A 13,925-nucleotide genomic window follows, 5' to 3' on the forward strand; every position below is an offset into this window, starting at 1 on the left:
TAATTAAAGAACTAAAAAATAGTTGGTACTGCCCTGGGATCCACACAATCTCTGACCAAAGTATTTCCCAGGGTACTATTTATAAATCTCACCGACTCTCTGGAGGAAACCAACACTCTCCAGGAAACTTCCAAAGGCCCAGACTGCCCCTTAATGGGAGTCCAAATTAATTTTATAAGTTTACCTCCAGTTTTAGGCTTTTCCCACTGTTTGGTTATTGTTTGCATGATTAGTGGGTAGACTGAATGCTACCCAAATAGGTGTGCGGACACTACAGCAGTGGTAAAGAAATGAGTACCTGAGACTATTCCTTGTTTTGGTATTCCTTTATGGATTGAGTCAGATCAAGGGACTCATTTTACAGCAGAAATAAACCACTTGCTTGCAAAGGCTTGGGGGCACTTATTCAAATTTCATAACCCATATCATCCCCAATCTTCAGGGCAAGTGGAATGTAAAAATCTAGAAATAAAAATGATTTTGGAAAAAGACTATCAAGATACTGGACTTAAATAGCCAGAAGCATTACCTTTGGCTCTTATAAAAATCCAGAACACTCCAAACAAGAGACATGGATTAACCCCTTTAGAAATAGTGTTCTGTCACTCCATGCCTACTGACACCTAAAACATCTATTCCTGGGCTGGCTGAACACTATGGGGATTTAAGTGAACAATTTGATACCATGTCTAGCTACATACAGGTGCTAACTAATATGCTTGGAGCATATCATCGACAGGTGGGAGGAGCATGGCCTCTACCAACTGACAAGCCTTGCCACCCTTTTTGACCAAAAGATCATGTGTACATCAAAGTTTTTGGAAGAAGACATGCACTGTCACCTTGTTGGGAAGGCCCTTATGAAGTACTGTTAACCACCTACACCACCATCAAAATAAAAGAAAATCTTCCTAGATTCATGAGAGCCCCACAAGCTACACTGAGACAATTGGAGGCTGACCCCTATAGGTGACCTGAAAGTAAGGATTTCCAGGGCCAGTTCCCAGGCCCTGAAGCAGACATCTTCACGAAGTAGACAGCTTTTCCCCAAGATTGCAAATCAAGAAACCCTATTTTTTCCCTAAAAACTGCCTTTTCCCCCATTTTTTGCCTTTTTACCCCCTCCCCCAATAAAAGGGTCCTTTTTAAACATTTCTTGTAAGCCTTCCCCTTCAAGCATTGCATATTGGAAGCTGAATGGAGATTACCTCAACCTATCCCATTCTCCATTTAATCTTCTACTATGACTCTTCTTTCAAACTGTGCCTTGCTCTTTCTAACCCTTACTGTTTCTCCACCAGGTCAGGCACAGACCCAGCATCTCTTTGCTTCAGTCTTTCAAGCCCTGGCCACACTAACTAATCAGTCTAATTGCTGGTTATGCCAACATCTAGATCATATGAAGGAACCTGAACTCATTTTGTTTCTGCCAATGAGTACCTGGTGGAACCCGTCTGGAAGATGGATGTGTGACAGGATGTGGCATCCACAACCAGAAAAAAAAAATCATACTGCTGTTGGTGAGTCAACTGGACACAGAAAAACTTCTGTGAAAGCTCAAGAACTGTCTTTTGTTCAGATAAAGTCATTAGAAAGAATTTTTATCTTTTCTGGGTGACATACTAGGGCAATATTGCAATCAAACGTTATAGCTTCATGCCCCAGATGACATTCTTACACCTCTTAGATGGTGCTGACATTAATCCTCATGATGTCAACGCTTGTTAAATCACAAGATGTTGTGGATGGCTGACAAGCCAGGCCTATGCAACTTGGGGTAGCTGACTGGTTTCCCTTATGCAGTTGTCAGACACTAAAGATTATATATGGACAGACCAAAAGTCTGGACTAACTTTGTTAGGTGATAAAAACCAAACCCTATAACTGCCAGAACCAAAGCCCTTTTATATCAAATATTTTGCAACCTGTTCTGTTCCCACATACTGGCAGGGACACATAGAAACTTGAGATGTGGAAGAAAATGCACAGCAAACTCCAGGCTGGGAGGCCACGGATTCCAACCTGACTCTATCTGTAAATAACACTGATCTTTTTATTGTATATAGTGATAAAGTGTATAAGTGATTCTCACCTAGATAGTCAGGATGCTGCAGACTTGGTTATCTGACACCCTCTGTTACCAGGTATTCCACTTTAAATGTCAGCCAAGCTACAAACTTGGGTGCTTTCACTCATACAGAGGTACCACACAAACATACTAGACATGATATTATTAAAAAACCCATTTGTATATCACAATTCTTAGTTCTTTTTGGTGCTTAGGATTCTTTTCCTGGCATTTGGAACTCATGAGATTAAAAAGACAGTTTTGAATCTCTCCATAGTAGTAGAACAAGAGTTCAATATCACTATGCAAGCATTGGGAGCACTTCACTTACAAGTCAACAACCCAGCCTCAGTTGTGTTTGAAAACTGCCACATCCTGGATGCCTGACAGCCCAACAGGGAGGAACTTGTGTGATTATTGGGGGAAAATGCGGTTTCTACATAAAGCACTCAGGGCAAGTAGAGACTATGTTTTATAACTCTTAAAAGACAATCTAAATATTCTCCATCAGATTAATGAAGACTACTTCCCAAGAATGGGAGACTGATGTAACGGAGTATGGGGAAATGTGCTCAGATCTGTTCTTTTCTACTCACTGAATCTCATTCTAATCTATGTTCTTGTCTCCCTTTTCGGATCTCTTGTTACTTGACTAGTAACCAGATCTCTCTCTCCGCAGCCACCAACTCAACTTTTACTGTGTGAAAGAAAGTTCTAAGGAAGTTCCAGACAGGGGAAATGAAGGAGCTCAGGAAATTTCACCCCAAAATATGACTCCAAGAGTATTTTGAATTAAAGGCCCATAGAGATCAATAGGTCCTTAGAAGGGGCTTTCCCTCTACCTGCATAACCAGATGGACCCAGCAAAGAACAATTGACTTCCCTTCTTCTTATTAATCTGCCTTAATTGTGAGTTGATTTTTCTGCAAACTTTTTGGGGAAAGGGGAAATTTCCCCCTTACCCTCACAGTACTGACTTTCTCAGGAGAAGGTGGAAAGGGAATGGCTGCTGGGGGTGTAGGAATAAATGGGATGAGAAAGAGTTTGAGGCTTTTTTAGAAGGGAAAGCCAGGATGAATGGAGGACAGGGCCTGAGGGGAGGGAGGGCAAATCTGTGGATGGCAGGCTCCCCTCTGAGGAGTGGAGCCAGGATCGGGGCAAACAGCCCAGTGGGGCCTATGGCTGAATCCCCCGGATACATCATGTTAGGCTTTCAGGAGCCTGGAGGAGGCATGGAACAGGACTACCCAAGAATGAGCTTTCCTGGTGACAAAGGACACCTTGACACTCAGATTTTGATCATCAGTTCTTTCAAGAAGAAAAATTTTTGATCAAAAGGGAGAAATGAGGAAAGAAAAGAACTTTTACCTGAGAAATACAAGCTCTTTCAAATTAGTAGGCCAAAGGAACATTAAAACGAGATGGCAGTTGAGTCCCACTCTCCCTCTTTGAGCTCTGAGTTCACCTCTTGAAACTGCTTGCTAGTGCCACAGCAGCTGTGAATTAGCCTAACAGTGCTGTGCCAGACACTATCACTCAATAGCTTAACCAAGTAGAGCCAATCACTGATCAAGGTTATTTCTGTGAACCAATGAGAATTCTGGACAAAAAACTTTTGTGTCAGCCCATTCCCTGTCCCTCTTTTTTGCCTTTAAAAACCTGCTTGTAACAAAAGCCAAACAGAGCTCATATCCGGGGTTAGTTGGGTCTGAGTATTCCAGGCAGCTGTTCTCACTTTGGCTCAAGTAAACTCTTTTTGAACTTTTATTTTATTTTTATTTTTGTGGCAGCTGATCCACCAGGGACCTTCCAGGATGGAGGAGATGGAGCAGTGGTTGTGGGACCTCAAGTAAACTCTTTAAATCATATTTTGTGCTTCAGCCTCTTCCTTGTAGGTTGATAACTAAACAGAATCCCTTATAATTCTCAAAGGTCTGCTTAGATGTGTTGAATTGATATCTATGTGATGTGGTCTGGTGTTGAAACAAAGAAATGGAAGATAAACTTCAGCTAAGGAATCTTCCTCCTTCCCCATGGTGGGAGCAGACACTGATGTATTGTTAGTACCCATTCTGAGGTGCAGAGCTGACTACTTAGGCCTCTGAACAGATTCTAAAACAAGTCTGAGAGAAGTGACAGATAGAGACTCAGAAACCACGGCCGGGCTGTGGATGAATCAGCGGGTCTTGCACCATAGCCCTGGGTGCGGAAGTCTCTGTGGTCTAAGCATGCCTAGAGGTGGTGCTGCAAAGACTCCAGAAGGCAAGGTACAGGTCAACAAACCTCATCACGTGAATCCAAATACCATCTCCTTTTACTGTCTAATCTGGTGGGCACTCAACCTACTGCCTGCCTTTGACAAGGTGATGGTAATGACAGAAGCTATTATTTTCTGATTATGTACTAAGTCAGATACTTTCCAGGACCTTTACCTACAATATCTCCTTTAATCCTCCAACATCCTCATGAGGATACCTATAAACACTACTCCTATTTTACAGAAGAGAAAACTGAGGTTCAGAGAAGTCAAATAGCTTATCCAATTACTTAGCTAATTAGAGCCACAGTGAAAATTCAAATCCACATCTGTCTGATGCTAGAGCCAGCATGCCTAACTACCGTGCACACAACCTCTGGGCTTACCAAGGTCCCAGGCATCAAGGAGTCTGCAGTGTGCCTACAGGAAATGGAGAACACATGGGAAACAATATGAGAGTCCCTCAGTAGCCTAAAAATGTTCTAGGAGAAGTACAGTATTAAGCTGAGGACACAAGAAGATAGACACCTTGGTCTGTCTTCAAGCAGGGCCTTGAATTCCATAATGGGCACAGCTTTGGAAGCGCATGAAGAGTTAGAGAAAGCCAAGCCATTCCAATAAATTTTCTTCAAGACAATGAGAGCAAAGATGGGAACAAGGTCTATCTCCCAGGAGATAGAATGGATGCAAACATGTAGCTAGGATGCAGAAGAGATACCTGCCCCCTCCGAGCTCCAGATTCTAGAGGGCAAGGATAAGAGAAAATGGAGGTTGAAGAGCCCAGGCAGAAGAGTGCAGTCCTCCTGTCAGGAGTCTTCAAAAGGGCTGCTGCCCAGTGTTTTTGTGGAAACATTTTCAACCCCACTAGGACTAGGGCCATTACTATTGGGGCTGGCCTTTCACTGGCTCCAGCAGGGGGCAGTACAACACTGCCTGAGTAGGCGCCGGCTGAGAGAATTTTGCCCAAGGGGAATGAAATAACAAGTGGACCCAGGACAGTGTCCTGGAGTAACTCTAACATTTGAGAGTCAGCAGAAGAAAGAAATCCTGAAGAAGAAAATGAGAAGGATCAGTCAGAAAGAAGTCTAAGAGAAGGTGATTTCTCAAAAAACAAGGGAAAAAATTTCAAAACTCTATCCAGTTTAGCAAAAAATATGTCCATTGCATTTAGCAATAGTGTGGTCATTAGTAACCTTGACTCCAAAGAGAGCCATTTTAGTGGAGGCAGAAGCCAGATTCTCCTTTCTTCTCCTTTTCTTTCTCCTCCCTACTTCCCTTCTTCTCTCCCTACTGGGTATCTCTTGAGGTGCATCTGGAAATATAGAAATAAAAGTCACAGTACTGCTCCTAAAGCAGCTCAGAGTCTCATGGGGGAAACAGAGAAACAAAACTGGTTGTGAAATGAGGAACTGTGGGGTCATGTGGAAAGACACCTAATGCAAACCGTGTATGACCAGGCTTCTGAGAGACAAGTGAGTAGGTGTGGCTCCTGTGAAGAGCAGGGGAGCGTAGTACACCAAGAAGATGAACATGTTAAAACCTTTTTTAACACATGAGAAAAATCAAATAACAATAAAGGGTAAAGACTTATTTATTTATTATTTTTTTATTTTTTATTTTTTTTATTTCAGCTCATCATGGGGGTACATAAGTTCAGGTCATATACATTGTCCATGTCCCGCCCATCCCCCCGAGTCAGAGTCCCAAGCACATCCATTACTACCCAAAGAACTTGGCCAGTTCAGGAAAATGAGAATATTTTAGTGTGGCTGAAATAAAGAAAAGACTGGATAAGGAAACCAGGTCCAGATCACTAAAGTTTTAGTGCGCACGGTGAAGAGTTTAGATTTTTATTATTTTTTTTTTTTTTGAGACAGAGTCTCACTCTGTTGCCTGGACTAGAGTGCCGGGGCATCAGCCTAGCTCACAGCAACCTCAAACTCCTGGGCTCAAGCAATCCTCCTGCCTCAGCCTCCCCAGTAGCTGGGACTACAAGCATGCACCACCATGCCTGGCTAATTTTTTCTATATATTTTTAGTTGTCCAGCTAATTTCTTTCCATTTTTAGTAGAGACGGGATCTTGCTCTTGCTCAGGCTGGTCTCAACTCCTGAGCTCAAACGATCCACCCGCCTCGGCCTCCGAGAGTGCTAGGATTACAAACGTGACCCACCGCGCCTGGCCAAGAGTTTAGATTTTATCCTGCAGGTTTGTGAGGGGAGCTAAGTACAGGGTTTTGAGCCGACGAATGACATACTCCAATCCACATATCAGAAAGAACACTCTGATGAAGAGGAAAGTGAAACTAGAAGCAAGGAGACATCTAAGGTGAGGAAGGCAGCTAAGCAATAGCGAAGGCCTCAGCTGAGGCAGGGAGCGGGGCAGAAGGAGCAGAGCTTGATACCTGGTTGCATGTGAGGGTAGAGGCAGAGGAAAGAGGAAGAGTCTGCTTCCTGGCTTGGGTGATCAAATCAGCGGATAGGATAAATTGGGACATTGGAGATGATAAGATCAGTTTTGGATATGTTAGGATTTAAATGTCTAAGACGCAGATGAATATATGTTACCTGTGGCTCCAGAGAGATCTAAGCAACATGTCAGATATTTGAATAATCGGCACACAAATTATGGCTGGAGCCAGACCATGTCCATGTGTGCTCGTCAGAAAGGACATGTAAAGTGAAAGGAGGTTGAGGGGGGAATCCCTTGATAATACCAGCGTTTTAGGGATGGCAAAACAGGAGCCCTATGTAAATGGGAATGACAAAGATTTACTAGAAAAGCAGAAAGAAAATTAGGGCATTTATAGGAAATGAGAAAATTTGAAGAAGTGGGATGTTAACAATGTTAAATGCTGCAGAAATGAAATATAATAAGTTTATGGGGATGAGTCCATTGCCAAGTATATGAACAGGAAATTTATAGAGTAAGAATAAGAAAACAACCAATAAACATGAAAAATGCTCACTCATACTGGGAATCAGGGAAATGCCAATTAAACAAATAATGATAATGTTGTCTATAAAATTTTAAAAAAATTTAATTGATAAGATTCCAGTGATGACAAAAGTAGAGAGAACCAGACACTCATACTATTGATGGGAGCATAAACTGTTACACTCACGTTGGAGGAAAATTTAGTGTCACCTATCAAAATTTCAACTGTATAATACCTTTGGTACTTTGTTTTATTTGTAATTATATACAAACATACTGGTATAATTACACACACGACAATATTCATTATAGTTTAATTTATAATAACAGAAGTTGGAAATAACCTACAAATATCAATCAATAGGAGGTTAGATTAATAAATTTTGCTATAAAAATACTGTGGAAAGTTGTGGAGCTATATAATACAGAATGAGACAGAACAGAATGTATTGATTTTAGATCAATTTTAGATTCCTTTTGGGATTTTACAGGAATTTTAGATTCCTTTAGAGGAATAATATATTGCTGAGGAAAAAATGATAGACAAATATATATAATAGACTTTTTGTTAAAATCTGTGTGTGGAGAAGGTTGTGTATAATATGGTTGTATGTGCATATAAAACAATCCAAGAGAATTTTACATAAAACTCGAAATAAGCGTCTAACTTGGGATGGGGTGGAGAGTTTAGATAGAGTTTTTGCCCTTTATTGTTATTAGATGATTTTACAATAATTATGTGTTTTTATTTTCATCTGTCACTACATGTTCAAAAGGAGTAAAATTTCCATTGGATTTAATAAATCATCAATTTTGAATGGATCATGGGAGAAAACATTAGTTTGCACTGAGTTGAGAAATAAATGTGAAGAAGTAGAATGGGAATCTAAAGTTTTAAAAAGAGGCGAATAGTGTGAAGAAGAGGCAAAAGCAACTTCTGGACTGGCCAAGGCTCATGGTCCCCGACTCCTCCCACACCTGGCATTGACATCCCACCACTGTCCCTGCCACCCCATGCCCAAGAGCAAGGTTCACAGTGTGCTAAAGCCGACAAAGCCAAGGCAGACCACAGAGAAGGACCACAGTTTATCTGCTGAGCCCCCTCCTGCAAAGCCAGAAAGCAGGCCTAAAAAGCCTCCGAAAAGAAAAGAGAGAAGATACCTAAAAAAGGGAAAAAGGAGAAATGACCCTGTAAAGGAAGGAGATACCAAATAGACCAGGCACAGAAAGCTGAAAGTGCTAAAGACGTCACATGAGGTCTGTGGATTTTTGATACTTCGGTACTTCTATAACTCTATTATTTGAAATTCTATTTTTTTCATCAAGTGTTATAAAATGTAGTTTTGGTTGACTTTGTTTTACAGTTATGTTATTATAGAATGCTTCATTGTTGTTTTGGAGAAAGGGGAAAATGTCACCAATAGAATGTCTCAGAAGCAGCTGGGGAAAACAAACAACTTTTCCTTCCAGTTTTTTGAAAGAATTTTTGGTTTATAAGAGAAGGGCTTCCCTAATGTTAACATGTACCGGTCATTCTGCAAGAAAGTCTTGTTGTGTAGGGAAATTAAAATTTGCTTTTATGTTCTTCTCTTCCTTAAACCCAAATATGCCCTTCCAAATTAAAAGTATTGGACAGCAGAGTAAGGCAAACTGGACCTCCCAGTGACAAAATTGAAATAGCATCACTCAAGCTTTGGTTTTCTTTTTAGATTGTGGAGATTGAGAGTTCTGTAGTTTTTGTTTTGTTTTATCATAATGCGGTTTGACCCATGAAATGTTAATAAACTAATTGAAATGTCAACCCTTACTTGTAAACCAGGATTTCTCACACTATTATTGACATTCTGGGTTGCACATTCTTAATTCTTTGTTGTGAGGGGCTATTCTGTGCATTGCAGAATGTTGGCAGCATTCCTGGCCTCTATCTTTTATGTGCCAGTGGCATGTCCTGGCCCCAGTTGTGACAACCAAAATGTCTCCAGACATTGCCAAATGTCCCTTGAAGGGCAAAATCACTCTCAGTTGAGGATCATTGCACTAAACTCCCTGTTTAGAATATCAAAGACATCACTGGTTTTTTTGGTGACTTTTTATTTTTTGTGTCCGAAGAGGAGGGGAGTTTAAAAGTTGTTATATACTGTTATTGATGATCTGCCCATGTCATGCTTAAAATGCCATGGCTGTTTAAGAAAATTATATTTAATAAAGCTGGCTGCAGTTTTAAAACGATGATTAAGGAAAGAAGAGCAATGGTGGTAACTGGAAGCTGTAGGGAAAGAGGAAGAGGTGGTGAAAACCTTATCACTGGCCCCAGGGGTGGTTTTGATTATTTCTAAGATGGAGGAGGTACTTGAACACATGTGCAGACCAGAGAAGAGTCAACAGAGAAGACAGAGCTGAAAATAAGGAAAAGTAAGTGAATAATTGGTGGGACACATTTTTTTTAAGAGACAAGACCAGTGGTCTCCATAGCACCAGTGGACAAGAGCAGGGATACCTCTTTCACTAAGACTGGGTGACAATACATGCAGGTCTATAGATTGGGGACCACATCTGATATTACCTTGGCACATGGAACACAGGGGCTTAGTTTATCTGCCATAAGATGGAGTAGAGCCAGTGTAACTGGCAGAAAACGGTGACTGTTGAAATGGCCATTCTGGGGAATTGGAAAGAGAGCTAACGAAGAAGGTAGCAGTAAGGATGTTTTGGGCCCAGCTGAAGTTGGAGCCCACGAATCAAGCACCAGTCCATCTAGTGATGAGTTCCCCAGTAGAACACAGTGTGCTGGAGGGAGCTCACAGCCACCCTTCCCCACCGGGGCTCTAGCAGTTTACTCTAAGGACACAGTGTGAATTGGGTCAACAGTTCCAGACACTGACGGAGCCACATCAGCCAACTATGGCGATGCCTTCGCAGACAAAGTACAAAGGGAGCCTGAATGGAGGCAAACATGCTGTTGGTTTTTCCTTCCGTGTGGCCAGAGTACCATCTGAGCCTTAGTGCTCTTTCTTAGAAGAAGCCCTACCCCACATGACTTCGTTGCCTTTCTCTTCTTGGCTCGTCCTTTACTTTCCTTCTGTTCAGATTGGATAAGGCCTCCAGCCTATTTTGGCCATCTGACCACCGCTTGTATATTTACATATGTAGGTAGATATTTATGCAACTGGCATTTATTCTGGTCACTTTTTTCTGTAACTGGAAGAACAAATACAATTTTAGGTCTCATCCTGCCCAATGAACATACCTGAAGCATAGAAAAGCCCAGAATCCACTGGAGAATAATCAGCCTGTGGATGTGGCCAGATGTGATAATGCCTTTTCCCAGGATGGAAGTTAAATTGCCCTTGGGAATCGGCTCTATGAGAGTATTCTTTGAGTACATTCTTTCATACTTGAAGAACCCGAAAACCATTCAGAATCAGTTCTTTCACAGAGTCCAGCCCATTGCATGTGCCTGAATTAAAAATGGGACAATACATTAGCACTGAGTGCATGCATGCTCTGTGTAGCACATCTGACGACCTTCTGAGAACTGGAAGTCAGGCTGATACAGTCTAACACCATCTACAACATTTTCTATGGGAAAATGTGTTCTGAATGCCAAACAATCAGTATTACCCAGGCTGCTTAGGAGGCTGTGGAAGACCTTTGAGAGGATAAAGCTGGCTCTCCGGTGGGAGCTAAAACCATGTTCTAGGAGATTACGCAGCAGGCGGGACGAGGAGGCAGTGAGAGAGGCCCAGATGTGAGTGCTGTGTACGGTCAGCGCTCCAGATCACCTGTTCCAAACTCAATGCCACCTTCTTCAGTGCTGCCAAGAATTCTTTCACTTGTTTCTGGTCAGCTCCCCTACCCTATCCTCAGAAATGGCTACAGGCCTTCACACACACCCTCGAGTAGCCCATCACAGCTCATCGCCCTTTCTAAGTTGATGATCTTGCCTACTCCACAGATATGACTGAGGCATCAATCATAAAAATCAGTCAACTGCCTGCCCTGCAGAAAAATAGGTCTATGTAGGCTACCTTAACCTTGCTTCCGCCTGTTTCAGAAAAAAGTAGTGTCCATCTATGGCGGTAGCCATAAGGATGTTTAGCTCACTCTCATTTTTAAAGAGAAACAAAACCCTTCTTGAGTCGATTCTCCTTCTCTCCTTCCTGCAGAAATCTGGTTCTTTGAAACAAGAGTCTGCAATCACTGTTTCTGTCCCTTCAGCTCCCATCCAGGATAGACAGGCAGCTCTGCCCTCCCTGAGCCACCAAAGCTATGACCCGGTGCCAAATCCAATGGCCATTTTTAGACCTCATCTTCCCGGGCTGCCCCTCAGCATTTGACCCATTTATCATTCCTCCTGTAGCACTGTATGTTCTCTTGTTCTCCATGACATCACTCCTATTTTCTTTCTCCTGTTCTGATTCTATTTCTTGTGTTCATTCTTTTTATTTGTATTTCCCCAAATCATGTTTTTTGCCCTTTTCTCTTCTCACACATAAGTAAACCTAAATGGTTGACTGTTTCTCTGTGGCTTAATCTATACTGTATCATGTTATTCATGAAGGAATTTTTCTAATATCAAGAAGAGAAAGTTGATATATATATAGATAAATAGATATATATAGATATACACACATGCATATACATAAATATAAGCACTTGACTTATCAATTTAAATATGCATTGAATCTATCTATTAATATTCCATTCAGTTATTGCCCTAACAACTACAGCTTCACAAGGATGGCATATCTTTTATACATCTGAGAATGTTGGGTTTTTCTTTCCCCTTGTACAATATAACAACTAGAAATGGCTATAGATTCTTGGGTCATAATCTACGCCCTCTCTAACCCTATCAATATTATTTTCTGACTCTTTTGAGACATAAAACAAATCGTCCAGGCCTGGCCTTGCCAGTGGTGCTCCCTTACCCAGCTCTCTGGCTTTGCGGCTCACCACCACTCACCTCCTGGACGTGGCACTCCGTCACAGGAGAGTGAGCCTGGAGGCTGTCCTCACTCACCTTCACTACCGTCTGATCTGGACAAATTTATCTCTCTAACAAGCAAGCTGACCCAAAGATGGCTTCCTTCCACGTCACCAACACTTGTCCAGGTTTCCACTTATTTCATATTTCCATGGTCTTTTCCATGGAAATAAGGAGGGGGGTGGTTAGATGCAGGACTCACATTACTAGCCACCATTTGACTAAAAAAACTTGTATTTACACTTTAAATTAAACTTGATCTCTATGCTACAGTCTGAATGTTTGTGTCTCCCCAAATTCATATGTTGAAATCCTAACTCCCAAGGTAATGACATTAGGAGGTGAGACCTTTGGGGAGTCATAAAGGTGGAGCCTTCATGAATGGGATTAGTGCCCTTATTAAAGAGCACTAATAGAAAAGAGAGCTTCCCTCTCACCCCTTCCACTGTATGAGGACACAGTGAGAAGGTGCCATCTACGTGCCAGGAAGGAGGCCTCACCAGACACTGAATCTGATGGAACCTTGGACTTCCCAGCCTCCAGAACTGTGTGAAATAGACTTCTGTTGTCTTTAAGCCACCCAGTCTATGGTATTTTGTTATAGCAGCCAGATGAATTATGATACCCTATTTCTTCCTTTTCCTTCAATTCAGTTAACTTTTAGGGCGAGGGTATTTTACTAACCCTTTTAAAGATCCTGTGTTGTAAAGAATTTAACCTCATCCAAAGAGAGGTCTGGCCTTTGCCCTTGGCTTCTAGGAGGTAATCTCTAAGCCCACGGAATGTCATGCCTGATGGGAATGTCTTTGTTTGCCAGGGAGCCTTGTACTAGCCAGATGGTAACCATGCAGTTTAGGGTGGGGGTTTTGGGTCACACGGTATCAGCTTAACCTCCTGAAGGGCTGAAAACTGAGATCAGCCAGATGGGCAGTTAACCAGGCCTACATGAGGGAATTTCAATTCTGACTCTGGACACTAAGGCTTTGATGAGTTTCCCTGATTGGCAACACTCCATGTGTATTGTCACATATCGTTGCCGGCAAGAGTTAACATTGTCCGTGACTCCATGGGCAGAGGACAACTGGAAACTCTGTGTTTGGAACCCACCTGGACTCTGTTTCTCTGTCTCTTCCCTTGGCTGGTTTTAATCTGTACCCTTTCCCTGTAAGTAGGTGTATGAGCATAGCAGCTTCCCATGAATTCTGTGAGTCTTTCTAGTGAGTTATCAAACTTGATTTTAGTTTTGGGAAGTTCCTGAACTTGCAAATTAATGTCAGAAGTGAGGGAGTTCTTGGGAAGGTCCCCTAATTTTGCTATTGGCTAAACTTCACAGACTCTTCCTGAAGGGTGAGGAAGTATATAAAGAGGTGACGTCACCTCCTCCCCTTTGGGATCTTACAAAATTGCAGCCACACTCGATCGTCAGAGGCAGGGGTTCCTAACAAGGGAGTTAAAACTCTTGACCTCTCTGTGTTGGTGGCTATGTACTGTAAGAGATTAACATTCACAGATATTGCACTATTCTCTTGGTCACCCTCCACCACCTCCAATATTTGACCAGAACTGTTTATAACTCTGACTGTGCTGTTAAATTCTCAGGAAGTGAATTCCTTGCATGTTCCAGTAAAAATACCATCTCCCTTTTGTGTTGGTCTTTAGCATCATGCCTTACAACTT

The sequence above is a fragment of the Lemur catta genome, chromosome 3 (assembly GCF_020740605.2).
Source record: "Lemur catta isolate mLemCat1 chromosome 3, mLemCat1.pri, whole genome shotgun sequence".
NCBI lineage: Eukaryota > Metazoa > Chordata > Mammalia > Primates > Lemuridae > Lemur > Lemur catta.